Source organism: Talpa europaea (genome assembly GCF_964194135.1).
Source record: "Talpa europaea genome assembly, chromosome: 2".
In the NCBI taxonomy this organism is placed as follows: domain Eukaryota; kingdom Metazoa; phylum Chordata; class Mammalia; order Eulipotyphla; family Talpidae; genus Talpa; species Talpa europaea.
The window spans coordinates 46,080,565-46,095,103 of NC_140068.1; the positions used below are offsets into that span (position 1 = coordinate 46,080,565).

General features: G+C 37.8%; 1 protein-coding gene across 1 annotated transcript in view; it reads right to left on the minus strand.

Annotated features, from left to right (window-relative positions):
• Positions 1-14,539, minus strand: part of LIN28B (lin-28 homolog B) — a gene marked incomplete at both ends in the record, with an annotated part of 97,139 nt that overhangs the window by 12,566 nt on the left and 70,034 nt on the right. The gene's annotated exons all lie outside the window — the stretch shown is intronic.

Sequence of the window (14,539 nt, forward strand, 5' to 3'; positions counted from 1 at the left end):
TTTAAACATTTTAAGACTGTGACTGGGGCCTCCCTGGTGGCACAAGGGGTTAAGTTGCAGCACTGTGAAGCTGTCCGCAGCCACTGCAGCATGGCACGAATTCAATCCCCCAAAGGCCAGGGAGCTAACCCACATGGCGCAGCACACCTTTCCTGTCTCACCTGCTGCTCCCCTCAGAAGTGGATTTCACTAGATCTGCCTGTTGTGCTCCCTACTCTGTCTCTGGTGAATCCTCTCATACCCTGCATCTGCGGCCTGTACCCCAGCTCTTACATGCATAAATAAATCTTTAAAAAAAAAACAGACTGTGACTATGTGAGCACATGGCCACTGATACAAAAAGACAGTCATCAAGTCAAGAATGGAGGTAAAAATTGAAGGTAAGTGTGAGAAGAGCAGTTAGGTTCCAGAACAGTGAGAGAACTCTTTACACTGGTCCCAGACACCCTCAGCAAGTGTTGACCACTAGGGCTAGAATCTACACATTAACAAATTTATTTGTGGATACTCTATATCCCCCACCAAAGGCCTGTCATGAAGACAATTCCTTACATATTGAATGGAATATTTATCTCCTTTGGTCATCCTCTGAATTTGGTTGGTAGATGTATACAGTGAAAATAAGACTTATTTTCGGGCCTCCCTGGTGGCACAAGGGGTTAAGCACCGCACTATGAAGAAATCCGCAGCCTCTGCAACACGAGTTTGATCCCCGCCTGGCCAGGGAGCAGCCCATATGGCGAAGCAGACCTCTCATATCTCGCCTGCTGTTCCCTTTAGCAGTGTATTTTAGTCAATCTGCCTGTTCTGCACCCCAGTCTGTCTCTGATGAATCCTCTTACTGCCCCTACCCCCCTGCATCTCTGGCCTGTACCCCAACTCTTGTATGCGTAAATAAATACATCTTTAAAAAAAAGAAAATATGACTTTCTCTTAGAGGTACAAAAGAAAACTGAATAGTTTTTCTAAGAAAAAAAAAATCTTGAAAAATAACCTGACAAGTATCTTAAAAGGAGGTAAACTTGGCCTCCTCGGTGGCACGACAAGTTGAGCACCGCGCTGTGAAGCTGTCCACAGCCTCTGTAGTGCGGGTTCGATCCAGAACCACCAGCGAGAATTCCATATGGCACGGTAGAGCTCTCCTGTCACGCCCGCTGCTTCCCTCAGCCGTGTATTTCTGTCGTCTGCCTGTTCCACACCCTGCTCTGTCTCTGGTGAATTCTCTCACCCTCCCATGCCTCTGGCCTGTACCCCAGCTCTTGTATAAAAATAAATCTTAAAAAAATAAAGGAGGTAAACTTGTTTGGACAAGATATGATCTTTTTACTCTAGAAATTTATATTATTTCAGAAAGCCAAGGAACATTAAATAAAAATGACAGCTACAAATGGCAAAGTACAATTTACCACACTGAATGTGAGTGAAGTTCTCTTGCTATGTTTTCTTTTTATAATATAATGGAATATAACATGTGTATGGAAAAGTTTTGCTTCGATTTCTAGATCTAGAAGTTACACTTATAAATGATCTGGTTCTGATTCTATGGGAGCTATTTTATAACTCTTTACATTACCAGTAACTGAGAGCAATGCAAAGCTATTCTTGCCTATAAATGGACAAGTTCTGTCCTATCAGGTAGAGGTTCAACTGATTTCCTTCCCCACTATGGAGAAGAAGTTTTGCTTCCATTTTTATATCAATTTCAATAGTCTTAATTTACAGATGTGTCTGTTCTTTGTATCTGCCTTTGAACCCAGTTATGACATTTGCCTGTTTCATTTAACTGAGTTAAAGAAAATATTTAACACTTGCTCATTTTCTATCTGTATAAGAGTCATGATAACTTTTTGGAAAGTTATCCTTTAATTCTCATATAGTAAGTATGCACTACAGAAGTCACTGGATAGGAACATTATTTTTACATGATCTTTGCTAGAAGAGGCAAGATAAATGCACAAGTAACCTTAACTCTCAGGGTTACTGGACCCTTTTATTTTTTGTATTTCTTCTCCATAGTCTATTTTTCTTATAGGTTAAAACATTTTGCTCTTTCATATATCTGGGCATTATTTCCAAATATGCTAAAAAGGACATTAAGATAATAAGAAAATTTAAATTTTTCCAAAGAAGACATACAGAGCCAACAGATTACATGAAAAGGTGTTTAGCAACACAAATTAGTGAAATACAAATTGAAACCATGAAAGGTTTCTCAAAAAATTAAAAATAGAACTACCACATGATTCACAATTCCACTTCTGGGTATATATCCTAAAGGAAACAAAATCATGATCTCCATTCCTATGTTCACTGCAGCATTATTTTCAGTAGTCAAGACATGGAAATGACTGGTATCCACTGGTAAGTGGATAAAGAAAATGACACACACATTATTTTTCACCCCCCAAAAAAGAAGAAACCCTGCCATATGCAACATCACAGATGGACCTTGAAGGCGCTTTGCTAAATAAGTAAGACAGAGAAAGACATACTGCATCACCTTGGTTTAAAAAGTCAAACACATAAAATCAAAGTAGAAAAGTGGTCGCCAGGGGCTGAGGGTGGAAGAAATAGACAGGCTGGTAAAATGATACAGAGCCAGAAGATGAATAAAATCTGAGAATCTAATGTATACAACGGTGACTACAATTGCTAATACTATATAGTATAAATGAAATTTGCTGAGAGTAGAACTTAAATGTAGTCATCAGAAAAATGAATCAATATGTGGGTTATCTCTTAAATGAAATAAACATTTTAAAATGCTTTGCAAACTATAAACTATTTAAATGGTAGGTATAATTTCTCTAATCTTAGCTATTATGTTCCTGAATCACAGCTACCCTAACAGAGATAGGATTAATGGTAGAAGAAATGTAGTTCTCAAAAATTGGGTGGGGAGGGGGGAGCAAAAATAAAGAATAGGAAAAGTTTAAAATATTTCCTCTTTATAAGAACAGTAAAGATAACCAACTAGGCTAATAATGATAGTTTGCATATCTTATCAGTGACCTATAATTTCCACTTACCATTTCTTGTCTACTGAATTTTTCTATCTCCTACTCTTGCATTTTGATAAGATATATTATATCTTATATACAATAAATTAATTTGCTAAGTTGTAGATAACATGCATTTCTTTCTGTATGTAGTTCAGTGTGGAAATGTTCAGTATTTTTCCATTTATATCTTAGAGTCCCTAAAGATCATATCTCAGATAATTGTTTTCATATATTCAGATGAAGAAAATTTCATAAATTTGCAGATGAAGAATATTTCAAGACATTTATCTGTGTACATATAAATTTAAGTATAGGGAATTTACTCACTTCCAATATTATAGAGATTATTCTTTCATCTGGTTTTCAGGATACTCTATTATGTTGGTTTTCTTTTTTTTTTTTCCTTTAAAGATTTATTTATTCATTTATTTATTTATTTATACAAGCACTGAGAATAAAATCTGAGAATCTAATGTATACAACGGTGACTACAATTGCTAATACTATATAGTATAAATGAAATTTATACTATATAGTATTATCTAGAAGGAGGGTGAGGGAATTCACCAGAGCCAGAGCAGGGAACAGAACAGGCAGAAGGACCGAAGTACACTGCTGAGGGGAGCAGCGGGCGGCAGGAGAGGTCTGCGCGCCATGTGGGACCCTCCTCCGGTGGCCGGGGAGCAGCCGGGGATCGAACCGGCGCTGCAGAGGCTGCGGGCAGCTTCGCAATCCAGCGCTCAACCACTGCGCCACCGGGGAGGCCCTATTATGTTGGTTTTCTTTATAGCTTTCCTACATTATTTTCCTATCTTATTTTCTGTAATTTTCTGAATTATCAGCATCTAATTTACATTTTTTTTAATTCTTTTTTTTTTATGGAGGCATGTTTTATTTATTATTTTATTTGTTTGTTTGTTTTTTGTTTATACATGCACTGGGTACAGTCAGAAGCACGGGAGGGTGAGAGAATTCACCAGAGCCAGAGTGGGGAGCAGAGCAGGCAGAAGGACCGAGGTACACTGCTGAGGGGAGCAGCGGGCGGCAGGAGAGGTCTGCGCACCATGTGGGATCCTCCTCCGGTGGCCGGGGAGCAGCCGGGGATAGAACCGGCGCAGCAGAGGCCGCGGGCAGCTTCGCAACCCAGCGCTCAACCGCTGCGCCACCAGGGAGGCCCCTAATTTACATTTTTATTACCTCTCTTCTGAAAAATTAATCCATTTCCTTTAAGCAAACTATTTTCTTTACACTGACCACTCACAAATTATTTCCATGTGATGTCTTCCTGTAACCTCAAATTCAACTCATTTCTTCAAGAACATTTTGACCCCCAGTTTCCAAATCTCTTCCAATATTGATTTTCCTGTCCAATATTGATTGATTTTCCTGTAAGTTCCATCATTCATCATTGCATTTAATATTTGTTTTATTACCTGGGTGTTGAAAGAAAAGGGAAAGGTATTAAAATCTTCACTGTCTTCTTGTCCTATAAAAGCACAATGGAAGCATAATGCCTACTCTCCTAAGCCTATTGTGGGGTTGGTGTCCCCAGAAGGGTCAGATGAGCTTTTCTCAAAATACCCGGATAGGGCTCTTGTCACCTAGTATGAGAACTAGAGGTCAATCAAGGCCTTGCCAAAGCCCTTTGTCCCTCCTATTCAAAGAAGAGATTCCTAGAAGAATGTAGTTTAGAGGGTCTTATCCCATTCTAGGTTTATCAGTAAACTTGTCCTCTCTAAGAATCTTATCTTGACTCTCAGAATAAGGATGAGGTAAACTCCCACCTTGTCCCTCCTCTCTGTCCTTGATGATCTAGTTCTCAAAATGCAGGACAAATATTCCTGGTCTGTTCCATTAGAATTTACAACTATGTAAATTCTCCACAAATGTTACTAAATTGTTTTTCCTCAGCTAACCTGTCAGATATTAATTTGATTATTCAACTCAAGCTCAAAAAGGAACAGTGAGGAGCAACCGCCAAGCCAGTGGGTGGCGCTCCTAGCCAACTTGATGGTAAACGGCGATGCTTTCCATCTCATGACTTGCTGGATGGGGGGCACAGTGGAGCTGCCAGGTTGACTTTAGGCAGGTTGCTCTCCTTTTTTTTTGGCTTTCTTGCGCCATGGTCTACTCTCAGCTGACACTATATGCTGGTAGGACAGGTACATCCTGCCACATGTCAGCCAAAATACATTTCTTCTCCTTTTTTCCCTTAGCCCTCCTATTCAGTCACCAACCAATCATGATCATATTATTATTCCCTTGGATAGAATAGGTGAAAAATCATTAAATCATTTGGGCCTCCCTGGTGGTGCAGGGGTCAAATTCTCAGAACTAACAAGCTATTGTCAGCCACTGTGGCATGAGTTCTATCTCTGGCTATGGAGGGAGGTGCTCCACATGGCGCAGCAGACCTCTCCTGCTATCTATCACCTGCTGCTCCCCTCAGCAGTGTATTTCCATAGATCTATCTGTCTGTTCTGCTCCCTACTCTGTCTCTGGTGAATCCTCTTACCCCATCCCCTGCACCTCAGGCCTACACCCCAGTTCTTGTATACATAATAAAAATAAAATCTTTTTTTAAAAAAGCAAATATATATACTATATAGTAATATGTTTAAAAAAAATAATGCTGTTCTCAAACGTGAGATGCTATTGTGGGAGTCACGGATTTGGGAGCCATCACGGAGTGGATATATGGTAGCTAAGGCCATGAGTCAGAGAGCAACATGTAAATGGCAAGAAGAGGATAGCAGACAGTTTTCAAAGATTCTTCTACTTAATAACTTTAAAGTGGAAGAATGTTAGGAGTTTAAAAGGAATAACCAGAGTAGTAGGAGGCAAGATGAGGCATTTCCCTAGTTAAATAAGAAAATATGGTTTTATAGAAGAGAGAGTGGCTAATAGTGATCACATAGGATGAAGTATTTAAAATAGACTGATGGGTTCAGCGAGCAGAAAGTAGTGAGACGCCTCGGGTAAACCATACAAAGAACAAAGAATACAAAAGAATGAAGGAACTGAAAATGAACTGCAGTGTTAGTATCAAACTTGGCTTCCTCAAAGTTAAATATCTCTCCCTCGCTCTCTCTCTTTCTCTCTCTCTGGAAATAAATCTTCTGAAGGGACTCACTTCCTCAGAGAGATAGAAAGCCCTTTTCCAAGGTTGTACACTACATATTCCCTAGAAAACCACCAGTTTAATAGAAAAACAGACAAAAGACATGAATAGGAAATTCCTAAAAGGAGAAAATGACACAAATACTTTTTAAAACAATAGCAAAAAACTTTAAAAACACAAACAGGAATCAGTGATTCATACTCCCTTCAAAGTTGCTTATAAAAATACTCTTACGTGAATATACCACAGCAAAGAATTAAAAATACTGGAAAAAATATCTTCGACATGCATTATTGATGAGGCAACAAAGTAAGGAATGCTTAGAAGTAAAAAGTGAAGTGAAAGCAGGAAACTAGGGGATACGTGTGACACTGAAACAGCCTGACCAGAGACATTTACAGAATACTGTTGACCTTAAGTTTGACCTTGGCAGGGAGATGATGTAGCAGAGAAGTCAGGAAACAGAGCCCACGACCTGTTAAGAAGTTGCAGTCTAAAAAGATCTAACTACCTCCCCCACTAAACTGTGCTCACAGTGTAAATTAAAAGAAACTTGCCCTGAAAAATGGTATGAGATGGAAACTTTTCTACCCCCAATATGGTGCTAAAGAAGAGAAAGCAAATCTCCCCGACTAAGTATGGTGTTACAGGTCAAGTGTGAATTTATTGTAAGATAGTTCCTACTTAGTACAATTACTCTCAATCATATAATAAAACAAACACAGAACAAATCCCTAGAAAAAGACCTTTCAAGCCAGGAATTGAAGAATTCCTTTATAGTAAAATCTAAGAAATATGACAGGTTAAAAAAATCATAGAGTAAAAAGAAAACAGAGCACCAAGAACTACAGCCAATAGAAGCAGATTCAAAGACTTTTCAGATACCTACCATATTCAGACTATAAAATAAAATGTTTTGTGTGTTTATAGCAATGATTCTTGGAGCTCCCTGGTGGCACAAGGGTTAAAGACACAAAAATATTTGTATAATTTTTCTCCTTTTATGAAGGAGATGATAGTTATCAAGCTATCATCAGGCACTGCAGCATGAGTTCGATCCCTGGCCAGCCAGGGAGGTGATCCACATGGCACAGCAGACCTCTCCTGTCTTGCCCCCTGCTCCCTTCAGCAGTGTATTTCAGTAGATCTGCCTGTTCTGCTCCCTACTCTGTCTCTGGTGAATCCTCTCACCGCCCCACTTTTTGTATGCATAAATTTTAAAAAAAATCTTTATTTAAAAAAAATAAAGCAATGATTCTTAAATATAATTACAATTAAAATGTTAATAAAATTTTAAATAAATTTATGAACATAAATAGTTATAAACTAAAATTTTATATATATACTACAACTGGAACACATGGGAAAAAACAATTTACAGTAATTTAACATTACATTTCAATTTAAAAATGTACTAACAGGGCCTCCCCGGTGGCGCAGTGGTTGAACGCTGGGCTGCGAAGCTGCCCGCAGCCTCTGCAGCGCAGGTTCAATCCCCGACTGCCGGGCGAGGGTCCCACATGGCGCACAGACCTCTCCTGCCGTGCTCACTGCTCCCCTCAGCAGTGTACTTCGTCGGTCTGCCTGTTCTGCTCCCCGCTCCGGCTCTGTTGAATTCTCTCACCCTCCCACGCTTCTGAATGTACCCAGTGCTTATATAAATAAATAAATAAATCTTTAAAAAAAAAAAAAAAGTACTAACAAAGTCACACTAGAAATGAAACTCTCAGTGTTTGTACTCATCTGTGATAAATTAATATGTATTTAAGATAATTTATTCAATACAAAGAAAAGAGGTAAGAGAATACTGAAATAAAAATTAGCGTGGATGTATGTATATAGACCAAGAGAGGAAAATCACTATAATTGAAGCAAGTAAGATATAAAAACAGTATAAATAATCCACATATAAGAATTAGAAAATAAAACACTCTCCAAATAAGCTAGATCTTATTTGTAAGTATTATCTAATTCACTCCTTGTGTTGTAACACAATACCTGGAAACAGCAAAGTATGACTGAAAACATAACAAGTATCTTAATACTTCCAAATGCTGAGACAAAGATTTAGTGTCACACATACAAAAAGATATTGGAGGGCCTACCCTGGTGGCGCAGCGGTTGAGTGCTGGGCTGCGAGGCTGCCCACAGCCTCTGCAGCACCAGTTCGATCCCCGGCCATGGGCGAGGGTTCAACCAAAAAAAAAAAAAAGATATTGGAGACCAAATCCTTCAGTAGGTGATGGATTGGAAAACGTAATTTATAATTTATAAGAGGTTATAAAGAAATTGTTTCTGGAGACAGTCCCACAGTAAGACTGAAAAACAACTGCAATTCCAAAATAAGTAACTTCTATAAATAAATATGTCTACAGATAATTTCTATATGTAATTCTTACAATGTAGATTTTCTATCTCTATGTTACAGAAAATTAAGAATACATACATCAGTGGGCCTCTGACCATGATAGATTTTCTGTTACTGAATTTATTCTTCTGCAGTAAACAACTATAAAACTGTGAAAGATGTATGAGGCAATTGTTTCTGGACTAGAAGGGGGCAACTGGCAGCAGAGAACTGCTATGCTTTATAGAAGGGTAATACCAAAGTAAGCACCAAGTTTGCCCTGGCCTTCTGGCACAGTAGACTTCTGAGACTAAGAGTCAAATAGAGTGAACCCAATCACTAGTAGTAACAGTGAGTCAAAGAATACTAGTAATGGTGAGTCAAAAAGACAAAGATTTGAGAATAGGGTTTATAAAGCTGTTGGGACAAACTACTGGAAAGAAGAGTTCTGTGATAAAAAGCACAGATACACATACTCCTAGTTCTCAATTAAGGCTAAACTGACATACAGAGGGCAGGAATCTGCAAAGAATTGGAAAAAGACTGTTTGGTGGTGAGATAAGCAGATACCCAAGTCGACACAGTGCTGGGGGACACTGCAGTCCTAACCAACCAGAGTGGAGAGACCATACTGCATTTTACATCTAGCACCCAGGTCACTCATTTAAGATATCAATAAACATGTACCTCTAGAAATAACAACTAGACCCATACAGCAAGGTCTGCACCGTGGGACTAAACACAAAATCCAAGTAGACTTACATCAACCTAGAGTAAAAGCAAGGCTGGCAGAATGAAAATCTATGAGTATATGCACTCCTGTGACTACTACAGCCCTACTTACAAAAGCTGAGTTGTGCAAACAGCCTAAGTTACCAGGTCCAGAGGAGCAGATTAGAAAAATGTGGTATTTACATATATAAATGGAATACTATTTAACTATAAAAAGGATAAACTCTTGCCATTTGCAACAACATAGTTGGAACTGGAGAGGAAAATGTTAAGCAAAATAATTCAGAAGGACAAAGACAAATACAGGATGGTGTCACTTATATGTGGACTCTATTAGAGAAACAAATCAAAGGGTCAGATAATGGCAAACCAATAACAAACACTTGACACATCTGATTGCAAAACCGAGGCAACTGGATGGAGAAGGCGGGAGGGTGAGAACACTGGAGGGAGGGGGGCCCAATGGAACATGGTGGAGGATTATTGAGGCATTAGTAGTAGGCATGGTGTGAAAACATACACTTGTAGAGGTAAAGCAGATGCAATGGTGTAAACCTATAATTAGTGGGAAAAAAATATTCCAGCAATTCAATAATACTTAAAAACTTTGTAAAGAACACAGACTTCCTACAACCTATCAGCCACATTTTACATAGGCTAAAAAAAATGTATTACACATTTTGTAAAGAATCAGGAAAAGCAACCTTAATTCAAGAAAAAAACTACTCAATATTAAGGACCTTGGAAAGACCCAAATATTAGAAACAGAAGAAAGGACTCAAGACAGCTATGATAAATATGTTCAACAACATAAAGGAAAAGGAGATCATGATGAATGAAATAAGGGGACATCTGGCAGAAGAAGATGAAAACTATATAAAATAAACTGGAGATACTAGAACTGAAAACTTTGTCTAAAATACAAAAATTCACTGATTAGATAACATCTTGGAAACTGTAAGATAAAACAATTAATTTATAGATTACAAAAGGAATAATATAAACTGAATTACAGAGAAAATGAAAGGCTGACAGAACACAAAGAGGAAAGCACAAAAAAATTTCCAACTAAATACAGCATATCATGACTCATAAGAAGGTTTTCTAAGAATTTTTAGCTTCACAAGATCAATATATGTAATTCCTTTTATCAATAAACTGAAGCAGAAAATAACATGATTATGTTAATAAATGCAAACAAACATAATTATTTACTGAAAAACAATAGTAAACTGATTAAATTTGAACATTAAAACTATTTTCATTAAATCCAAAGATAAGATGTTTGCTACCATCAGCGATACTCAGCAGTGTTTTAGAAATTCTAGTCCATTCTATAAGAGAAGAAAATGAAATAATGGATATAATTATTGGAAAAAACACCAAACTGTTCACCAAGCCTACAGCTTTTTTCTAAGTAGCAATAACTAATTTAAACTAAGGGGAAATATTCATTCACAATGACATAAAAAAAAAACACCTAGCAATAACCATCATAAGAAAGATAACATGTCTATATAAATAACTTACTGAAAGACACAAAACAGCAACAAAAAACAGATCAACATCATCTACATGCTCCTCCAATCTTATTTACTTTGCTGCCTCTCCAGAGTAGGCATTATCATGAACTCAGGGTTTATCATGTTTCCGTATGTTTATCACACAAGTATTCATAGATAATACAGAATGTCACTTGATCATTTTAAAAAATTAATAAAAATGAAATAATATTGCATGGGACATTCTGCAACTTGCTTTAACATAGTGGGCTTAAGAGTTATCGTATTGACAAATGTAACTTCTATCTGTTTATTTTAACTCGGTATCTTAAGAATATATTATAACATAAATAATCACAATTTAAGTATCCTCAAGTTAATAGACATTTAGGTTATTTCTGGGCTTTTGCTATTACAATAATGCTACATAAGCATTTTTGTATAATTCTTTTGACAATGAACCATACTGAAGAAAAACATTTTGCATAATCCAAAACTCATACAAACATACACAGCACAACCCAAAGTTTATAAAATAATAGTTACTCTACATTCAACATACTTTAAATTCTATTTCATTAAAAATGGATTTTGGGGCCCTCCCCAGTGGCACAGCAGGTTGAGTGCAATGTTGTGAAGCTGTCCACAGCCTCTACAGCGTGGGTTCGATTTCCGGCTGGCCAGGGAGATACCCACATGGCATGGCAGACCTCCTGTGTCTTGCCTGCTGCTCCCCTCAGCAGTGTGTTTCAGTCAGTCTGCCTGTTCTGCTCCCCACTCTGTCTCTGGTGAATCCTCTCACCCAGCGTACCTCTGGCCTGTACCCCAGTTCTTGTATGCATGAATAAATAAATCTTTAAAAACAATATATATATATATATGTCTTTTTTCCCACTCTATTATTTTATTTTCTCTTTGCTTATATTGTTAGTGCTGGAGTATTTTATGACAAACTGGCAATTGCTGATAATACTGTTTTCTATAATCCCTTTCTCTGGATGGTTCCAGGTTAGAGTTAGTCAAAAAATAAATTTGTGTAAGATTTGGAAAGCAAAAATGGAGCAGAAGCCATTATTATTAAAGGGTCATATGGTCAGACACAGTAACAGACAGGCATAGGATCTGGCAGCAGGTCCCAGTTTGTCCTCTTGGTGCTCCCGGCCATCTTGTCTTTCCCACATCTCCATTCCTGAGCAGCAGCAGCAGCAGCAGCAGCAGCAGAAGCAGCAGCAGCAGCACACCACAGATCCTTGCCTGTAAACCCAGGGTCTGTAGCTACACAAAAGCAACAGTTTCTGTGACCTACCCAAAGGCTCCCTTGTTCCAGTTTCTCTGCAATAGCCAGATACACCTGAATTTTTGCAATGCTCTGAAAGCTCTGATTTGTCCAGCTACTTGGGGGCCCCTGAACACTGGCTAGTGATTTTTTTTTTTTTTTTTTTTTTGGTTAGTGATTATTTCACTAATCCCTTCTCCAGGAACTTCCATATTTGTATAAGATTTAAATTCTTAATTCTCATATAATACTCAATCTGAGGGGACAAGGAGCAAAAACAGAAGAGTCTGGAATCAAGTAAAAAAGCAGGAACTGACCTAAGAGCATTTCCATACAATGGGCTTGTAAAACATTTTGCCATACATGGAGGCTTTTATTTGTGACCAAGCATACCAGCTAGTGCAGAGGGAGGCTAGGTATAAACAGCCTCTGGTTCAAACATAGCACCAGGCAACTGAGCCCCTCTCTCTAACTGTGATCACATCCTGTTTCCCAATTAGTGAGGATAACGATGAAATTCAGTTGGCTTTAGTATTAGATTCTTGAAAAACTGAGTTTTAAAGATAATTTTTTTAGTCTTCATGGAAGAACATAAGTACGTTTAAAAAAAAATCATTGCCAGAGAGATTCTGATTTTCTATAATAATTAACATCAACAAATAACTCTCCCTCCCAAAATGAAGGGGAAAACTTGATTTTGTTACTTAAGAACTCATATTTAAAAAGTCATACAAAATGTAAGACCAAACTTTTTTTTTTTTTTTTTTTTGTGGGACCCTCGCCGGCGGCCGGGGAACGAACTGGCACTGCAGAGGCTGCAGGCAGCCTCACAGCCCAGCTCTAAACCGCTGTGCCACCAGGGGAGGCCCTATAAGACCAAACTTAAAGCAAACATTAGAGCGCAAAATTCTGATTGACTTGTTCTAGATTATTTTTTTAAAAAGATTTATTTATTTATGTATACAAGAGCTGGGGTACAGGCCAGAAATGCAGGGGAGTGAGAGGATTCACCAGAGACAGAGTGGACAACAGAACACAGGCAGACTGACTGAAATACACTGCTGAGGGGTGCAGCGGGTAAGGCAGGAAAGGTGGGCTTCGCCATGTGGGTTTCTCCCTGGCCAGCCAGGGATGGAACTCCTGCTACAGAGGTTGTGGATTGCTTCATAGTGCGGTACTTAACCCCTTGCACCACCAGGGAGGCCCTAAATTATTTTTAAAGAAAATGTGCTCCAAGAGCATTTTCCCTTCATGAAATATTTTCTAAATTTAACATTAGTTATCTGTTTATATCTGAAATAGCCCTTCATTATGTGAAAATGCATATATTAAAACATTGATTATAAAAATGATTTTACAAAAATGAAACCCGCATTACTAAATTATTACTTACTTAAAAATACAAGATTATAATTTGCTATATATTCACAAGTAATAATATAAATGTTAATACCATTTATACCAACAAAAAGAAAATTTTCTTGATAATAGTTCAAGCCATAGTTTTTCATCTGTTTATTTTAGTCAAATTTCAAAAGATTAAAATTCCAGAGTAGGCCCTCCCCAGAGGAGCAGCGGTTGAGCTCTGGGTTGCGAAGCTGCCCGCAGCCTCTGCAGCGCCGGTTCGATCCCCGGCCGCAGGGTGAGGGTCCCACATGGCTCGCAGACCTCTCCTGCCGCCCGCTGCTCCCCTCAGCAGTGTACTTCCGTCCTTCTGCCTGTTCTGCTCCCCGCTCTGGCTCTGGTGAATTCTCTCACCCTCCTGCGCTTCTGACTGTACCCAGTGCTTGTATAAATAAATAAATAAATCTTTTTTTTAATAAATAAATAAATAAAATAAATAAATAAATAAAATTCCAGAGTAAATGTGGAAGACTCTTTGTGGTTCTTCAAATTCATCGAAACAGAATTGGACTTGTACACCCTATTTAATACAGAATATATAAAGGCTAACTGGAGGTTTGGCAATTTTTTAATACAGTGGATTTTATTTGGTGTTCAGGTATAGGACTAGTATTTCAGTGGAACTATAGAAATTTTCTGTTGATTAGTCTTCATCTTGATCAGTCTTCACTGTTCACAAATGAACAGAATGGACATGACAGTGCATATAAATACGGGAATTTATATATATTTTAAAGTTGAAAAGTGACAGTCTGAAAATATCATATATCATTAAAAATGTGCATACTTTGGATTAAGATTAAATTCATTTCCTTTCTTTCAAAGGATCTCAAAGTTTTGAAATATTACTCAAGTCTCATAATCCCTTGTATTGAAATCATACTATAAATATGTGATCTCATTTTCACCAAGATCACAGTCCAAAGGAAGGAATCTATGTAAGATTACTTCTTAAAAGCACAATTTCTACTTGTAATATTATTAGTTACTTCTAGAACATTTTTTTCTATAGACATTATATTACTATTTATTATGCTTAGAATAAAAGTACAATCATAAAATCAACCTTAAAACTGTGATCATTTGGCACTTGGGTTCTGCCCATTCTGATCAGGCGTCTTGGGAGACCTATGCAGCTCCAAATGAAGCTCAGCC